General features: G+C 40.2%; 1 protein-coding gene across 4 annotated transcripts in view; it reads left to right on the forward strand.

Moving 5' to 3' along the window:
• The first annotated feature begins 789 nt into the window (after nt 1-789).
• Nucleotides 790-16,734, forward strand: part of SEC23A (Sec23 homolog A, COPII coat complex component) — a 72,435-nt gene continuing 56,490 nt past the window's right edge. Inside the window, exons 1-2 of one of the 4 annotated variants that reach the window (XM_027569836.2) lie at nt 790-1,100; nt 1,295-1,487. The gene's annotated coding sequence lies outside the window, so the exon portion shown is untranslated. Of the gene's footprint in view, nt 1,488-11,874; nt 12,095-16,734 lie in introns of those variants that run through there. The other 3 variants (XM_027569835.2, XM_027569838.2, XM_027569834.2) reach the window with 3 other exon arrangements.

The raw sequence follows: 16,734 nt of genomic DNA on the forward strand, positions 1-16,734 counted from the left end.
CTAGATTCTTTTTTTTTTAAATTGTCTACAAGAAATCTATTTATTTATTTATTTATTTATTTATTTATTTATTTATTTAAGTTCTGGATTCTTAAACCCTGGTAGACACGTCACGTATATTTCCTCGTTTAATTTTTTAAACCAACCTTTTGAAGTAAGTGGTATTATCCCGGTTTTGTAGGGGAGGAAATCGATGGAAAGACTGTGTCACAGCTGTGACTTTCTTCCGAAGGGGAAGAGTCATTTCCAAACCAGATTTATCTGATGCCAAATGAATAAAAAATAAATTTTCCAGAGAAATTTCTTGTGCTTGGCTACTTGAAAGATCACTTTATACTTTCCGGAAATGAGTATTAGACGTTACGTAGCCATTATTTTCTTCTTCTTTTTTTTTTTTGGAGAGACCTCTTTGTTTAAATATGAGTAGTGAAAGGATAAAGCTAATGCCCGTACCCAAGAGTTACCATGATTAATCTTAGGGCCAATCTTGTGAAGCAGGTACTATTATCTCCATTTTGCAGGTGAGGAAACAAGTCAGAAATGGATTAAGTAACTTGTGCTGGGTGACAAATTACAAGAAACAATGAAAGTATTATATCTTATTCTTTCTAAACAAGCTCTAAGTGAATACAATTGACTTGTATTTTCTAAGATTGTTTATTTTTAAGGCTTTTTTTTTAAAGCACTGCCTTTAGCTTGCAAACAATTGATTTTTTTTTTTTAAGATTTTATTTATTCATGAGAGACAGAGAGAGAGAGAGAGGCAGAGGGAGAAGCAGGCTCCCAAGGAGCAGGGAGCCCGATGTGGGACTCGATCCCAGGACCCTGAGATCATGACCTGAGCTGAAGGCAGACGCTTAACCATCTGAGCCACCCAGGCACCCAGCAATGGATTTCAATACCAGAATGTAACTCTCATTTGAAGATAAAGTGAGAACAAGTACTTGGGTTAGAGCTAAAGAAATTTGTGCTTATGAACAATAACTAAACAATTGAGAGGCTCATAAACACACTGCTTGGCAAACTGGAAGGTTATTTGGTTTAAAATGTTACTGATTTTGTAATAACTTTGGTGACAGATGGTAACTACACTTACGGAGGTGAGCATTTAAAATTTTTTATTTTATTTATTTTTTTACTGATTTTGGAAGAAACAAATTTAAAGAGAAATATGGAGACTCTTGTCCCCAAACATTTTGGTAATAATCAAGAAAAAATTAGAAAATGTAAGTGATGACTTCATTTCTGGATTTTCTTACAATTTTCTTTTTTTGGGGGGGAACAAATTTGTTAGCAATTCCCACCCATTTTTTGGATAAAAGAACAGGTAATTACCTAGGAGACCAACCACCAAAGGAACAATGCTTGACACTGGATTTCATGTATAAGTACGTGGCAGAAATACACATAGATGAAGAAAGAAAGGAGAAGAACAGCAGAATGGAACACAGGTTGTCCCTGACGATAATTATTTTCCAAAAGAAGAGGTGAGTAATAAAGTACATGAATGATTTGAAATGGTTCTAAAATTTTAAATACATAGGAATGAATTCATTCAGGAAAGAAGAAAGTAAATTAAAAATTTATAAGGGTTGCTTTCTGCTACTGCAGTGGAGTAAGAAAGCTTTATACTGGAAAAAAAGGGAAGGCTTTGATATGCCCTGGTTGGAGGCTGTGTGGCAGGGGAAAGCTATAGGTGGGCTACTGTAGGAGAGGTAAAATTTCTCCTTTACCCTCTTAGAGTCTCTGGCTGGGACTAATAATTAAACTGACATAAGACTTATGTCAGGAGACATAACAGGAGAAAAGCATATAAATTTTATTTAGTATTTCTTACATGTACATGGGACCCATCACAAGAAAAATCAAGAGCCCAGTAAGATAGGACTGAAAGCTTATATAATAGGTTGCACAAAGAGTAGTGAATTTTGATAATGTAACAAAGGGATTTGGGCTGGGGCAGTTAATTGTGGGAAAGTAACTAGGAACATAAGGGTTTAGTTTAATAAGGTTTGTCTGTACACATTTATCTCAGCTTCAACTTCCCATCTCTGGTGATAGGAAAATCCTACTGGTATAGGGAGGGTACCTTTCACATGAGAGTTTTATTTCCTGCTTTCAGGAAAAAAAAGGAAGGTTAGAGGGCCCTTCTTGTATATGCTTTTTTTTTAAGTGCCTTTAACTCAAAATAATATGCCAAGGTGGCATATTTGGGAGTGGCATGCTCTGACCCCGTATTCTACCTAGAAGAGGAACATCCTATGAAATTGGTTAGGGGTGCATATTTGCTTTCTTTGGTTGGTTGGTCCTAAATTGGAAGCAGGGAAAAATATTAGGAAAGCTGTCAATTGTTAATCAAGTCCTGGCTATCATGGGACAGTTATTGTGAAGTTTTTGTTTGGCTTTCTGGATTGTTTCTAGAGATAGCAGTATGACTTCCTACAAGTTTGACTTCTAGGCTGCTTTTCCTGGCTGGTTACTGTAGAATAATAGGTTGATTTCCTGGGATGGTTACTGCAGATTTTAGGTCAGAGTCATATTGTCCATTTGTATATTCAATCTCAGCAGGTGGAGGAAAGGGTTTGTTCAGGGCCTTATTACAGAAGAAATAGGTCATGTTGGAAAAATTGGAAGGAGGTCAATATAGCTGATGCGTAGAAAATAGGGAATGAATGGTGCTAGACAGGGTTGTGAGAAATGTAGCTGTACATAGTTATGTATGGGGCACTTACTGTGTGCTCGGGGCTGTCAATGCCCTCCAACCATAGACTACCAGAAAACTCCTGTAGTCACGTGATTATCGAGACTAGGGTATGTCTCAGTAAAAGGATGCTAAAACCAACTTATTTATCATAGGATTTGGGCCTTGGTGATTTGGGGATGTCAGGAATTGGGGATATTCTGAGTCTGACTGCTGGTTAAAAACCTATGGGTAGGGGCATCTAGGTGGCTCAGTTGTTAAGTGGTTGCCTTCGGCTCAGGTCATGATCACAGGTTCCTGGATGGAGCCCCACATCAGGCTTCCTGCTCAGCGAGGAGTCTGCTTCTCCCTCTCCCTCTGCGTACTCCCCCTAGCTCATGCTCTCTCCCTCCACATCAAGTAAATAAAATCTTTAAAAAAAAATCTAAAACTATGAAACAAAACAAAACAAAAATACCTGTGGGTGATTTTTCACACCTGACCATAGCAATTAAAAAGGATTTACCTAGCAGGCTTCACAGGGGAAAACTGCTCTCCCCACACCAGACTTGGTGCACAGCCAGTGCATTGCAGGCTCTGAAGAGAGTTGCCATCAGACTCAGCCCCTCCTGGCTGGCCATGCTCTTATGTATAGTTGCATTCCTAGCCAGGTGTCCCCATTTGGAGGTCTTCTTATCAGGAAACTGACCCACTCTCTCAGTACCCAGTACTTTTCCATTCCTACCACCCTTTCTTCCCCACCCCTCACAATGGCCTAGTTCCATAAATCTGCAGAAAACACTTGTTAGGGACCCCCTCAACAGTGAGATGACCCCCAAGTTTGCGCTGATCCACTTGGCCCTCAAACAGTGGGAGAATTGATTCCATAGGATAATGGAAGTGATTAGAGCCTTCACCGTTAATTCCGCTTTGGCTCATTGTTGCTTTAATTGCCTGCTTTGACATCGAGCAGCTCAATTCTCTCTCTAGCTTATCTGAGCACAAATGCTGTGATTAGGTATCTTAATACTTATATAGAAGGTAGAAGGAAAAAGGGAAGCTCATGATATAATTGGTAAAGAAGGCGCAGTCACTCAAAATAGGTTAGGGAGGTATTTGGTCATTTTGTGGCTTGGACAAACTTCTTGATTTGTCTGAGTTCAGACACTAATACAGAGTTGTCTTGTTTTTGTCTTGATCCTTCAGGGACACTAAGTGGCCTTGTCTGATGTTGGTGTGCTGTGAAATGGTTTATAGTCAACAGGAGAACCACATGGCCTTGCTGTGAGTGCCAGGACAGCTCCTAACAACAGCTAGGCACAGTTGATAGAGCCCAGCCCAATTTCAGGCTCTTAGAATCTTCTTTTCTTTCTTAGGGCTAAACATTTTATATAGATTATTTCATTTAATTCTTACAATGTGTTGTTATCCTAAGTTGTAGGTTACTATATCTTCACTTTCAGATGAAGAAACTATGACTCAGAAAAAGTTATGGGAAATACCTAGGTTACACAGCTAGGAAGTGGATGGAGTTGAGATTCTGCCCTGGGTGGTCAGACGTAATGAGCCATTGCTGTAAATCGCTATGCTTCACAAGATACAGCTCAAAAAAGATAAGTAGCTAAATAGAGCCTTTACGACCTACTCGTTATAGAGTAGAGAGAGGCAATGAAAAGATAGATACAAGGAGATTCTAGTTTTTTTTTTTTTTAAGATTTTATTTATTTATTTGAGAGAGAGAGAGCACAAACGGTGGGGAGGAGTAGAGGGAGAAGTAGACCCCCCGCTGATCAGGGAGCCCTGTGCAGGGCTCGATCCCAGGACCCCAAGATCATGACCTGAGCCGAAGGCAGACACTTAACTGACTGAGCCACCCAGGCACCCAGATTTCTAGTCTTAGTACCTACCCTCTGAGCACGAGCAGTCTCTTTAATCTCTCTGTCTCTATGTCTCCATCTCTCTGTCTCTTTGAGAATGCTATCCTCCAACACTGGAGTCCAGGTGCACAAAGAAGACTACAAAGCTGACTTGATATCAGAAAATCAAGGCAAGGACTAGTTTATTTATAGAAAATGAGGGGCACCTGGGTGGCTCAGTCGTTAGGCATCTGCCTTTGGCTCGGGTCATGATCTCAGGGTCTTGGGATCAAGCCCCACATCGGGCTCCCTGCTCCGCGGGAAGCCTGCTTTTCCCTCTCCCATTCCCCCTGCTTGTGTTCCCTCTCTCGCTGTGTCCTCTCTCTGTCAAATAAATAAATAAAATCTTAAAAAAAAATTATAGAAAATGAAACAAAACAAAAACTTTACTCCTCTTTTAAAGTAAAAACACAAATCTAGTTCCTTCCTTTTAAAGTAGAAAAGTTCCCTTCTTTGCTACATGAATTTTAAGAATTCTTATGTTCTTTACAAATCAAATAAAAGATAAAAAGAAGGGGCACCTCGCTGGTGCGATTGGTAGAGCATGCCACTCTTGATCTCAGGGTTGTGAGTTCGAGCCCCCTGTTGAGCCTGGAGCCTACTTAAAAGAATAAAATAAAACAAAAATCCTGTGTATATAAAAAGAAAAACAATCTGTCAGTATATAACTATGATTTGTTTCTTTGCATTACTATAAATGGTTTAAGAGTAGATCAAAGGATTTCATTTGTTTAGTTTGATTAAATAAACTCTTAGTAATCATTCTGGAGTTGATAGAGTGGCAGAATGAAGTGATATTGGAGTATAATACTGGTGGGGCACTCTGTGGAATAGAAACAGTTGCTGTTTGAGCAAGAGCTAGAAAGTTTAAAGGCAAGTCTTGTCAGCATTTAAAGGGGAAAAGACATGCATGAAATGAAAACTCAGTGTTACAGGTTTTAAATGGGCACCAGCACCTCGATCCTGGATATGCTATTTAATTTCTCTTATCTTTAATTCATTGTCCTGTATAGGGATTAGACCAAATGATCAGTAAGGTCTATTTGAATTTAGAATTCTATAACTCTCATGTGTAATTTATAAATTAGCCTTATTTATTATTACTATATTTAATGTGACTGTAGTAGTTGTGTGTGCAGACTAGAGCCCCAGACACATGATATCCTATATACATGGACTTGACACACTGTTGATGCTGAAAATTCAAAGTTAGAACAATCTAAGTATTGCTTTTTCTAGTGAGTACTACAAAAATAGTTGGTGGGTGCCATGTAATGTCACCATCTGAACAAATGAAAGAGAATTCATGTTAGAAAAAACTGCAGGCACTTGATTTATACTAGAAAATGGGTTAAACCAAAAAAAAAAAAGTACTGGGGAAAGCTCCATCTGGTGGTGACCATATAAAATTCTAAGTAGTTTACATTACACTTCCCTTGACACTGTTCAAAGTTCTGGAAACTTCAGTTGAGAAATATCCGTGGGTTTAGAAGTACACAGGAAAATACTGGTTGTTACACATTAACTAGTATTTAAGGTAATTAATGACTGAAAACAAAGTCATAGGGTATTTATAATACTTGATCCCAGATGGTTCCTGGAAAAAATGTTCCAAAGGTCAAATATCTTTGGGAAATGTATTTAAATACTGTGCTTAAAGATTCACAATGAATATTAGCATACTAAAACCCCTGACAAGTCAAGAGACCTATTTTACATAATTTAACTGGTGCTTCCAGACTTTATTTGACTCTAGAACCTCTCCCTTTCTCTTTCTCTTTCTCTTTTTAAAGATTGATTTAATTATTTTAGAGAGAGGGGCAGGGAGGGGTGGAGGGAGAGGGAGAGGGAGAATCTCAAGCTGACTCCCCTCTGAGTGCAGAGCCCCATGAAGGACTTGATCTTTTTTTTTTTTAAAGATTTTATTTATTTATTTGACAGAGAGAGACACAGCGAGAGAGGGAACACAAGCAGGGGGAGTGGGAGAGGGAGAAGCAGGCTTCCCGCTGAGCAGAGAGCCTGATGTGGGGCTCCATCCCAGGACCCTGGGATCATGACCCGATCTGAAGGCAGGCACTTAACGACTGAGCCACCCAGGCGCCCCAGGACTTGATCTTAAGACCCTGAGATCATGACCTGACCTGAAATCAGTAGTCAGATGGTTAACCGACTGTGTCACCTAGATGTCCCAATAATAATAATAATAATTTATGATTGTTTAGGTTTTCATGCACATTCAGGAACATTTTTTTCTTGTGTGTGTGCAAAATGGTGGTGGTTTTATTAAAGCATGGGAACAAGACCTGTGGGCAGAAAGAGCTGCTACACATTCATGAACATTTAAGGAATAATTATCTTGTGCCAGGATCTGTACAAGGTGGTGTAATGAAAGTAAACAATTATAATCAGTTGCATGTTGGTAAATGTTTAACAAATATCCTTCAGGGGCACCTGGGTAGCTCAGTTGGTTAAGTATCTGACCTGGACTCAGGTCATGAGAACGGGGTCCTGGGATCAAGCCCCGCATCAGGCTAGGAGCCTGTTTCTCCCTCTCCCTCTGCCTGCTGCTCCCCTTGCTTGTGCTCTCCCTCCCCCCCTACCCCCGTCAAATAAATAAAATTAAAAAAAAACAACAACCCCCCCCCCAAATATCCTTCAGAGTCAAAGATTAATCTCAAATGCCTTGGGCTAGGGATGTCTATAGATTAAGTTAGAAAGCTAAAGAAGGTTGTTTTAGGAGAGTCTTCCCTTTCTCCAATTCCTAGTCTAATTCTCCTTTCCCAGGAGCTTAAGATATTTTCCATTCTCTCTCTATTCTTCTCTTCCTCAAATCAAAACCTCTTAACTTTAAGTATACCAAGAAAAATAGTCTTCACCATTTATAATCTAAGTCCAATGGACTCTTTAATTTTTATATTTTTATATCATTTCATGAGTTATTTATACAAATTAGAGTAAAGGGATATTCAAAGCTGTTATAAAAAGAGTACACTGTTATAAAAAAAGAGTAAAGGCATAATGGAAAACAACTTTACTGGAAATTTAGGTAACTATCTAAATATAGCAAATCCCAATTTTTATTCCATATTTTCCTGGTTTTGAAGACATATCCCAAATGGGCAATGTCCTCTGAATGCAACTGTGATGCATGAGTCTGGAACATACCCATCTTGTAAATAGTGATTGCAGATTTCAAATGCTTCATTACTATATCCTAGCTAATTGTTACCTCTGGTTCTTTGTGCATTTGTATCATCAAAACACAGGACCTGAAGAGTTTTTTGAGACCTTTAAAAAGGTTGAATTTTGTTGAAAAGAGGACAGACATCATTTTGGCTCCCTAATTGCAAAACTTTTGTACTTTTAGTTTTATAAATAAGCAACCCAAAGAATTAAAAATTTTTTTTTAATTTTAAAAATTATTTATTTATTTTTAAAAAGATTTTATTTATTTATTTTGACAGAGAGAGAGAATGCAAGCAGGGGAAGGGGCAGAGGCAGAGGGAGAAGCAGCCTCCCTGCTGAGCAGGGAGCCCATGTGGGGCTCAATCCCAGGACTCTGGGATCATGACTTGAGCCGAAGGCAGACGCTAAACCAACTGAACCACCCAGGTACCCCTAAAATTTTAAAAGATTTTATTTATTTATGAGAGACAGAGAAAGAGAGAGCAAGCATGCAAGTGAGAGGGGAGGGGCAAAGGGAGAGGGAGTGAGAGAATCCTCAAGCAGACTCCCTGCTGAGTGGGGAGCCAAACAGAGCTTGCTCCCATGACCCCACAGTCACAACCTGAGCTGAAATCAAGAGTTGGACTACTCAATTGACTGAGCCACCCAGGCACCCCAACCCAAAGAATTTTTAATTTCTAGGGTATCTGTTTCCTTCCTATCATCTTAGTATACACGACTACCATTATTAGCATTTGTCTACTTAAGAATCATATCAAGTAAATTTATCCATATAAACATCATAAAAGAATACTGTCATGAAGAACTTGATTATACAATATTTTGCAAGAATAATCAGGATGGTCTCATTTTGCTAAGAGCACATATCAAGTTATTCCTTTTGAATGAATAACTGGATAAAAATAACATATTTCAGGGCACCTGGGTAAAAGGGAAGAGATAAGTGGGGTGGTGTAAGTTGTCTTTAATGTAGTATGCATTACCAGGTTTAGTGATCACATAGATCATCATAGATGACATGTTTATAAAAGTAGAAAGTCTGAAAGAATTTATATACTACTGTTGGAATTAATATGTTAAGTTGTCAAGACTTCTAGATCAAGGTCAATATACAAAATTCAACTATATTTTTTATACTGGTGGCAAACATAGAGAAAACAGCATTTACAAAGATACAATATAGGGGCGCCTGGGTGGCTCAGTCAGTTAAAAGAGACTCTTAAGGATAGAGAACATAGGGTTGATGGAGGGAGGTGTGTGGGGAGATGGGCTAGATGGGTGATGGGCACTTGGTGTGCCCATAAGTGCCCATGAGTGATGAACCAGTGAATTTTACTCCTGAAACCGATATTGCATTGTTAATTAACTAAAATTTAAGGGGCACCTGGGTGACTCAGTCGTTAGGTGTCTGCCTTCGGCTCGGGTCGTGATCCCAGGGTCCTGGGATCAAGCCCCGCATCAGGCTCCCTGCTCGGTGGGAGGCCTGCTTCTCCCTCTCCCACTCCCCCTGCTTGTGTTCCCTCTCTCACTGCCTCTCTCTCTGTCAAATAAATAAATAAAATATTTTAAAAAATAAAATAAAATTTAAATAAAAATTGAGAAAACAAACAAAAAAAGAAATAATATTAGCTCACTGATACTTGAGTTTGAGAAATTCTAGGAGATAGTAATGTAAAGATACACAGTTCGGGGCGCCTGGGTGATTCAGTTGGTTAAGTGTCTACCTTCAGCTCAGGTCATGATCCGAGGGTCCCGGGATCGAGCCCCACGCTGGGCTCCCGGCTCAGCAGGGAGTCTGCTTCTTCCTCTGCCCCTGCCCCCATCCATGCTCTCTCTCAAATAAATAAGATCTTTAAAAAAAATGAAGATCCACAGTTTAAGATTTCACTGTCATTATCAGGATCTAGATTGCTGTTCTCTGTATCTCTGCATTCATCTTCCAAATTCTGAATTCTTATATTTATTGAAAACTAAAAGCATAGTACAAAAATCTTGAAAAATGCTGCAGTACTTTGAGCATTGCAAGAAGAAAATGCAATATGACCTACTTCACTACTGTATCATCTTTGGTAATTCTATTGTTCTTCCATTTTCTTATTATTTTAGTCTTTTTAATTTAAAATTTTTAAAAGATTATTTATTTATTTATTTGACAGAGAGGAAGAGAGAGCACAAGCAGTGGGGTCAGGAGAGGGAGAAACTGGCTCCCTGCTGAGCAGGGAGCGGGATTGGATTCAGGGCTTGATCTCAGGACTCTGGGATCATGACCTGAGCCAAAGGCAGATGGTCAACAGACTGAGCTATCCAGGCACCCCTATTTTAGTTTTTTTTAAAGAGCTTGAATAATTGATGGGTAAACGATTCCATGGATGATGAATTAGCAGAATATTTCCAGATATAGAAAAATAAGATCAGTAAGGTCCCATGATATATTCTAGATTTATAAGAGTCCAATGGACCAATAAGGCAATTACAAATAGAATAAGTTTTATTCTATTTTTAAAAATTATTTTCTCTGTTCTTTGGAAGAACTCTAAGAAAGAATAAAAGTCACGAAACATGGATTCTTACATACAGAACTCCAAAAAAAAGAAACCCCCAAAAACTAAAGTTGAGTCCAGTAGATCTTGATGCTATAACTCATTCATCTTAAAGTACAATGAAGACGGATATAAATAAATTTATTTCCCATCCTAATATCTATTTCATTGTAATAGGGAACACAGGCCTTTGTTCAGCTAAGAACAAGGGATTTATGACTTCTTAGGTTTCATTGAGCTGCAAGGCAAAGATGCATTTCTGGGGACCACAAAATGAATGAAATTATCAAAGGTGCTACACTTTGGTTTATTCCTCACTGAATTCCAGATTTCCCATGGATCCTCTCATCTATGTCTATTTACCCTACTCATTCTTGGATCTTGCTTCTTTTTTGTGAATGTCCTTATTCCACCTTTTTACCATTGCCCACAGCTCTTTACTTGCTGTACTTTAAGTCAAGAATCCTCATTAAGATAGCATCCTTATCTCACTTTATTTGCAGGCCTACACTGAATTTTTGTGTTTGATTCCCATTTCCTCTTCAGGATTGTATTTAAATTTGACAAGCAAAAGCATCCTCTTCTACCTTACAAAACAACCTTAGCATACACATTATAGGCAGAAAATATATGACTGGTGTGCATCTTATTTCTCAACTATAATGAAGAACAAGGGTTGGGTCTTTTTTCCTACTCCTTAAAAATGCTTATAAGGCTAAGCCTGACTGGATTTTAGGTGTTGTCATATATGGAATTAATTCCATGAGCAACCCCTCGCTTAAGGATGGGGTGCTCCAGACCACCAAGCTCTAATGTCTTAACAACCTGTTTCTCTCTCCCATTTTGCTCAGCTCTTTCCTTGGAAAGAGAAGCAGAAAACGCCTTAAGATTAAGCAGCCAGAGATTGTAGTGGTGAGGAGGAGGGTTGGCAGATGCAGTGTAGGAGGAAAGAGGTGGACTGTCTAGGAATACAAAAATCCAATGTACAGGCCAGGTATTTTGGCCTGTTTTGTCTATGTCATATCACCAGCATTGCTACTGTACCTGGCACATAGTAGTGTTCAGTAAATATTTGTTGCACTAGGTGAAAAAACGAACTTTTCACTTTGATTTTTTAGGAGAGATGTGGTTTTGTGGTTCTAGGAATCAACCAGGGCCTTACAGGAGAGGATGTCCTACGGACGCCCCCTCCTGCGATTTGAGGAGTCTGAATGGCGACAGAAGTTCTCATTCTCGCCTGCGGCCCTCAGGGAGTGGGATCCGCCGAGGCTGCCGAGAAAGGGTTAAGGCGCTCCAATTCCGCTGGGGTCCCTCTTCCCTCCCGTGGTCCCCCGCAAGGTTTGGCGCGGTTGCCCCGCCCCCCAGGCTCCGTCGCCGCCCCTTCCCTCCCTTTCTCCTCCTCGTCCCCACCCCTTACAGTTCCGCCCGGGTGCCGCACCCTCCCCATTCGCTCCCTCCTCCAGGAGCCCCGCCCCGGCTCCGTCCACGCCCCTTCCCCTCCCCTCTCTCCTCCTCGTGCCCTATCCACGCTCCACTCCGCGGGGTCCCGCACTCTTCCCTTCTGTTCCCTGGCGCGGTCGCCCCGCCTCTTCACCCCTTGACGTGGCAGAGGCGGCACCAGCCATGTTGGCCCTGCGGTGTTGTGCGCGGAGGCAGGGGGCGAGGCGGTGCCGGCCCTGATTGCAGTGCCACGGTTGCTCAGGTCGGCGGAAAGGACCGATTTTGCAAGGCGGTGGCTGCGACCGGCGCGGGTCTTGTTTGGGGGCACTGTGGTAAGGACTGACTTCGGGGCTGCCTCCTCCCGGCTCCCCGGAGGGGCTGCGGACGCTCAGCGGAAAGCGGGGGAGGGGAAGCTGTGCGGCCGTGGGGCGGCAGGCGGGTGGGCCGGGGTCTCTGGGGTGGTGCCCGTTCTGCCCTCTTGGTGCCCCGGAGCAGGCGGGCGTGCCGGCGCCAGCGACCGGCCGGCGGAGGCACCTTTGAATCCTCTCCCCTTCGCTGTCTCACCCACCACTCTGCTTCGTTCTTCCGGGGCCTGGGGGCCCGGGCCCCTCACCAAGCTTCCCTGGATAAGGTGCGAAAGGTGGGAGTTGGGTCAAAAACGGCTGTTCAGCATCTCGCCGAGCACCCACCCCTGCCTTCCGGGCGACCTGCCTTCCTCACCCCAGCTTATCAGCGCTTCTGGACACTTGGGCTTCTTGGTTCATACCTTGTCTGATCTGAAGTGCCCTAGACTTTGAACCCAGGTGACTTCGTCACCGGTAGTTCGGCCTTGGGAGTCAAAGGGGATAAGGAGAATTAAGTGCCAGGTCAAGCTAACGCCTTAGGCCTCGATTACAAGTAGAGTGCAGTTTTCAAATCGGACCAATTTTTCTGTTGTGCTAGCGTTTTCCGGATTTGGTGGGAAAGGAAAAGCACAGCCAATGTACATATAATCTCTGGTGTATGTTGAATTCACGTGAATTGTTCAAGATCATAAAGCTAGGCATGGAAAGCAGTTGAAAATACTTCATTGAGGATTTTACAACTGAAAAGTAGAGAGGCACACTTAGTTGTTAAATACATCTGATTGGAAGACACTCAAATTTTACTTGCAGTTTAGGATATTTTTCACTTAGGATCTATAAAAGTGCTAAAATTGGAATATTGCAAACTCCCAATTATTATTGAATAGGAGAAGCTTTTAAAAATACTGTGGGCATGTATTTGATATGTTAGGTTAAAGAGATATAATGCTTCGCTTTGCTTCTTTGCTTTTAGTTATACCATGAGAAATTATTTAACTAAAGTAAGTCCTACTGATTATAAGTTGTGCTGGGAAATGAGACATTTCTTTAGCGTAGTCTTTTGTGTTTTGTACCACTTTAAAAAATATTATGAGTAGTATTTTAAATCTCCATCCTAATACAGTGTCTGAATCATATTTATTTGGTTTAAACATTAGGGGACAGAGTGCTGATCAAATAATGCCATTTTATAAAAAGCTAGTTTGTAAAAGGAATTTATTTCAGATATGCCATTGTTGGATATGAGGCCCAGCGTGGAAAGGTTTGTACTAGAATTAGTTTTAAAATTGAGCAATTCCTACCTTGGAAAGGTGAGGGAAGTCAGGGAGGTGTTGTGCATGGCCATGTCATTGGACCAGTTAAGAAGAAATAGGTGGGACTTTTTCAAAATAGTGATGGAAAGTGAGAATGTACAAAATAAAATAGATGTGATTTAGTGAACAAATATGATATTAGAGCAGAGAGGAAAAGGAGGGTAATTGTGCTCAAACATCACACAGGTGATATTTCATATGTCATATTAAAAGGAAGGATGTTACAGTCCAGCCTTGTTACTTACAAAAACTTAAACCTGGCTATTGTGTGTAAATGTCTTTATGCTAAGTCTCAGAGCCTTTGTCTACTAGGCTCTCTGATTGAATTAAGCCCTAATGTCCTAAGACCTTTGTTCTTTTGTCTTTTTTTAAATTAAAGAATTTTATTTATTTATTTGACAGAGAACACAGGCAGGGGGAGCGGCAGGCAAGGGAGAGGGAGAAGCAGGCTCCCCTCTGAGCAAGGAGCCGGACACAGGACTTGATCCCAGGACCCTGGGATCATGACCTGAGCCGAAGGCAGACGTCTAACCAACTGAACCACCCAGGTGCCCTAAGACCTTGGTTCTTAGGATCTCTTTGGACTCTTAAACATTATTGAGGATCCCCCCCAAAAAAACCCAAAAACCCACCCCTGCCTTAATAGAAAACAGGTGGATTTTCATATCTACTTCTGCATTCGGTCTATTGTGATATGTTATTTTGCTTGAACCGTATGAAAGAAATCTGGCCTCACATAGATATGTACTGGGAAAAAGGAATATTTTAATAGCTTTTCCATATAATTGTGCATATTCTTCTTTGGTACTAAACCACAACTTGACAGTTTTAATTCAGAAATCAAGGGTTTGTTCTTTTTTTTATAAAGATTTTATTTATTTATTTGATAGAGACACAGTGAGAGAGGGAACACAAGCAGAGGGAGTGGGAGAGGGAGAAGCAGGCCTCCAACAGAGCTGGGAGCCTGATGCGGGGCTCGATCCCAGGACCCCGGGATCATGACCTGAGCCGAAGGCAGACGCTTAACGACTGAGCCACCCAGGCGCCCCAGAAATCAAGGGTTAATAACAGTGTGAAGTCTGAAATCTTAGAAATGAACTTTTTGTATCCTATTGCATTAAAATTCATTGGTCTGTCCTGTACTTTGGATCTATATCCATGCATGATTTTGTAATATCATGAATTGATCATTTGGGAGATTTTGCTTCACTGAATAAAGTATATTTTCTAAATGTTGACATGTTTCATTATAACAGTAGAAAATTCACATTAATATCAGCACCAATCTTATCAGAAAAATCTTTACATACTAGCCAGCTGTGAAGCTCAGGGTCATGGACACAGGTTTTCAAAAATTTTGATATTTGTAGGGTGCCTGGGTGGCTGAGTGGGTTAAGCGTCTGCCTTCAGCTCATGTCACGATCCCAGGACCCTGAGATAGAGCCCTATCAGACTCTCTGCTCAGCGGGGAGCCTGCTTCTCCATCTTCCTCTGTCTGCCACTCCCCCTGCTTGTACACTCTTTCTCTGTCAAATAAATAAATAATATCTTTAAAAATTTTTTTTTATATTTGCTTGAATGCTCAATTTTTATCTTTGTTAATAACTACTGTCAATTATTTTCCAGGTGACAGATTCACTTCATCAGTTGAGAAAGAGTATGTCAAATATCTAAATACTAGTTATGTACCATTTTTGGATAATTGAGAAAATAGTCAAAACATTTTTTGTGTTTTTATGGTTCAGATGAAAAACCTTGATTGGTCTAGTATTTTAATAGGTATTTTAATGCTTTTTGGTGATGTATTTTATTATTTTTTAAAATTCTAACTAAAAATTTTTTTTGATGATACATTTCAGATTATATAGATTCGATTCTGCACGCAAAAATGGAAAACTTCATTTGCTTTTTGTTCTGTAGAAATAATGGGAGGGATTGCATAGTGCTGGGGTTTGTATGTTTGTTTATTTATTTATTTAAAGATTTTATCCATTTTTTGGCAGAGAGAGACAGACAGCTAGAGAGGGAACACAAGCAGGGGGAGAAGGAGAAGCAGGCTTCCCGCTGAGCAGGGAGCCTGATGCAGGGCTTGATGCTGGGCTTGTTGCTGGCTCGATTCGGGACCCTAGGATCATGACCAGAGCTGAAGGCAGATGCTTAACGACTGAGCCACCCAGGCGCCTCAATCCTGGGGTTTATATTCACATGTGTAGCATGGAAGCTGTTGCTAAACCTAGATTTCTCTCCCAGAGGAAGCTGTTTCTCCTTTAAAACTGAGGTTGGCGTCTAACTGTTCTCTCACTATTCCAGACATTTGTTTTATCATTATTTTTCAACACCCACTTTTTCTTGAAAACTCATACTATTCTTCTCAAATCTGGCTTCTATATTTACCTTGAAGATCATCTTTTCTAAACAAGTTTAGTTATCTTAGGATTCCTCTTTATCCCTTATCAACCTTTGAAAAATCTGTGTTCGCTCTTGATTAGCACACAATTCTCTAGTGGTCTCTGAGATTCTGATAGGAAATACAGTGTTTAATTTTTCTTTTATTTTTTAACTGAGGTGTATTTAATATGTAACATTCTTATTTCTTTTAAAGAAAAAAAATTCTTAGCTGTTAAGGAAGAGAAATACCTAGATTTGTTAAGCTTCGCTTTCTGTAATTTTTATTAACAAGATCTATTTGAAAATGTTTCTAAAATTAAAATTATTATATTCAATATGCTTTTTTCAAATGATACCTTTTTTTCCCTCAGTTACATTTTAGAATCAGTTCCTCATCCTGTTGTCATTCTTAGCAAATTATGAAGGTACCCTACTTTCATAATTCTTCAGTTGTTGATATCTTTCATCTCTCCTACAAATATTTTGGCCAGCCACTTAGCACTTGAAACTCTCTGTTCTCTCAGAACTTTAAATTTTACCGTTTCCTTCCTTCACTAATCACTGTTGCAGTTTGAGAATGTGAGATAGAACTGTTGCTGAGGTAGGAAAGCTGGCTTTCTAGGTAGGCGGTAAGAGTAACAAGATGGAGATGTCTCTTGATACTGGGCCCTAACGAGAGCAGCATCCTCCTTCCCCTGCTAATAAATTGAAGTGATTATATTGAAATTGTATGTCTCAAATTAGAGTTTAAAATGCTCTCCTAAGTTGGAATGTTGGAATGTTAAAAATATTCTGAATTAAGTTTCTTCCAAAAGAAGTCAAATGGCACGTAAATCATACAGAACACCACTTAGCAAGCATTTTATGTATTGTGCCACAAATGGTCCTGTATTTGCACAATAAAAAAAATTGTCCAAAATAGAAGTA

This window comes from Zalophus californianus, chromosome 6, assembly GCF_009762305.2.
Source record: "Zalophus californianus isolate mZalCal1 chromosome 6, mZalCal1.pri.v2, whole genome shotgun sequence".
NCBI classification, from domain to species: Eukaryota; Metazoa; Chordata; class Mammalia; order Carnivora; family Otariidae; genus Zalophus; species Zalophus californianus.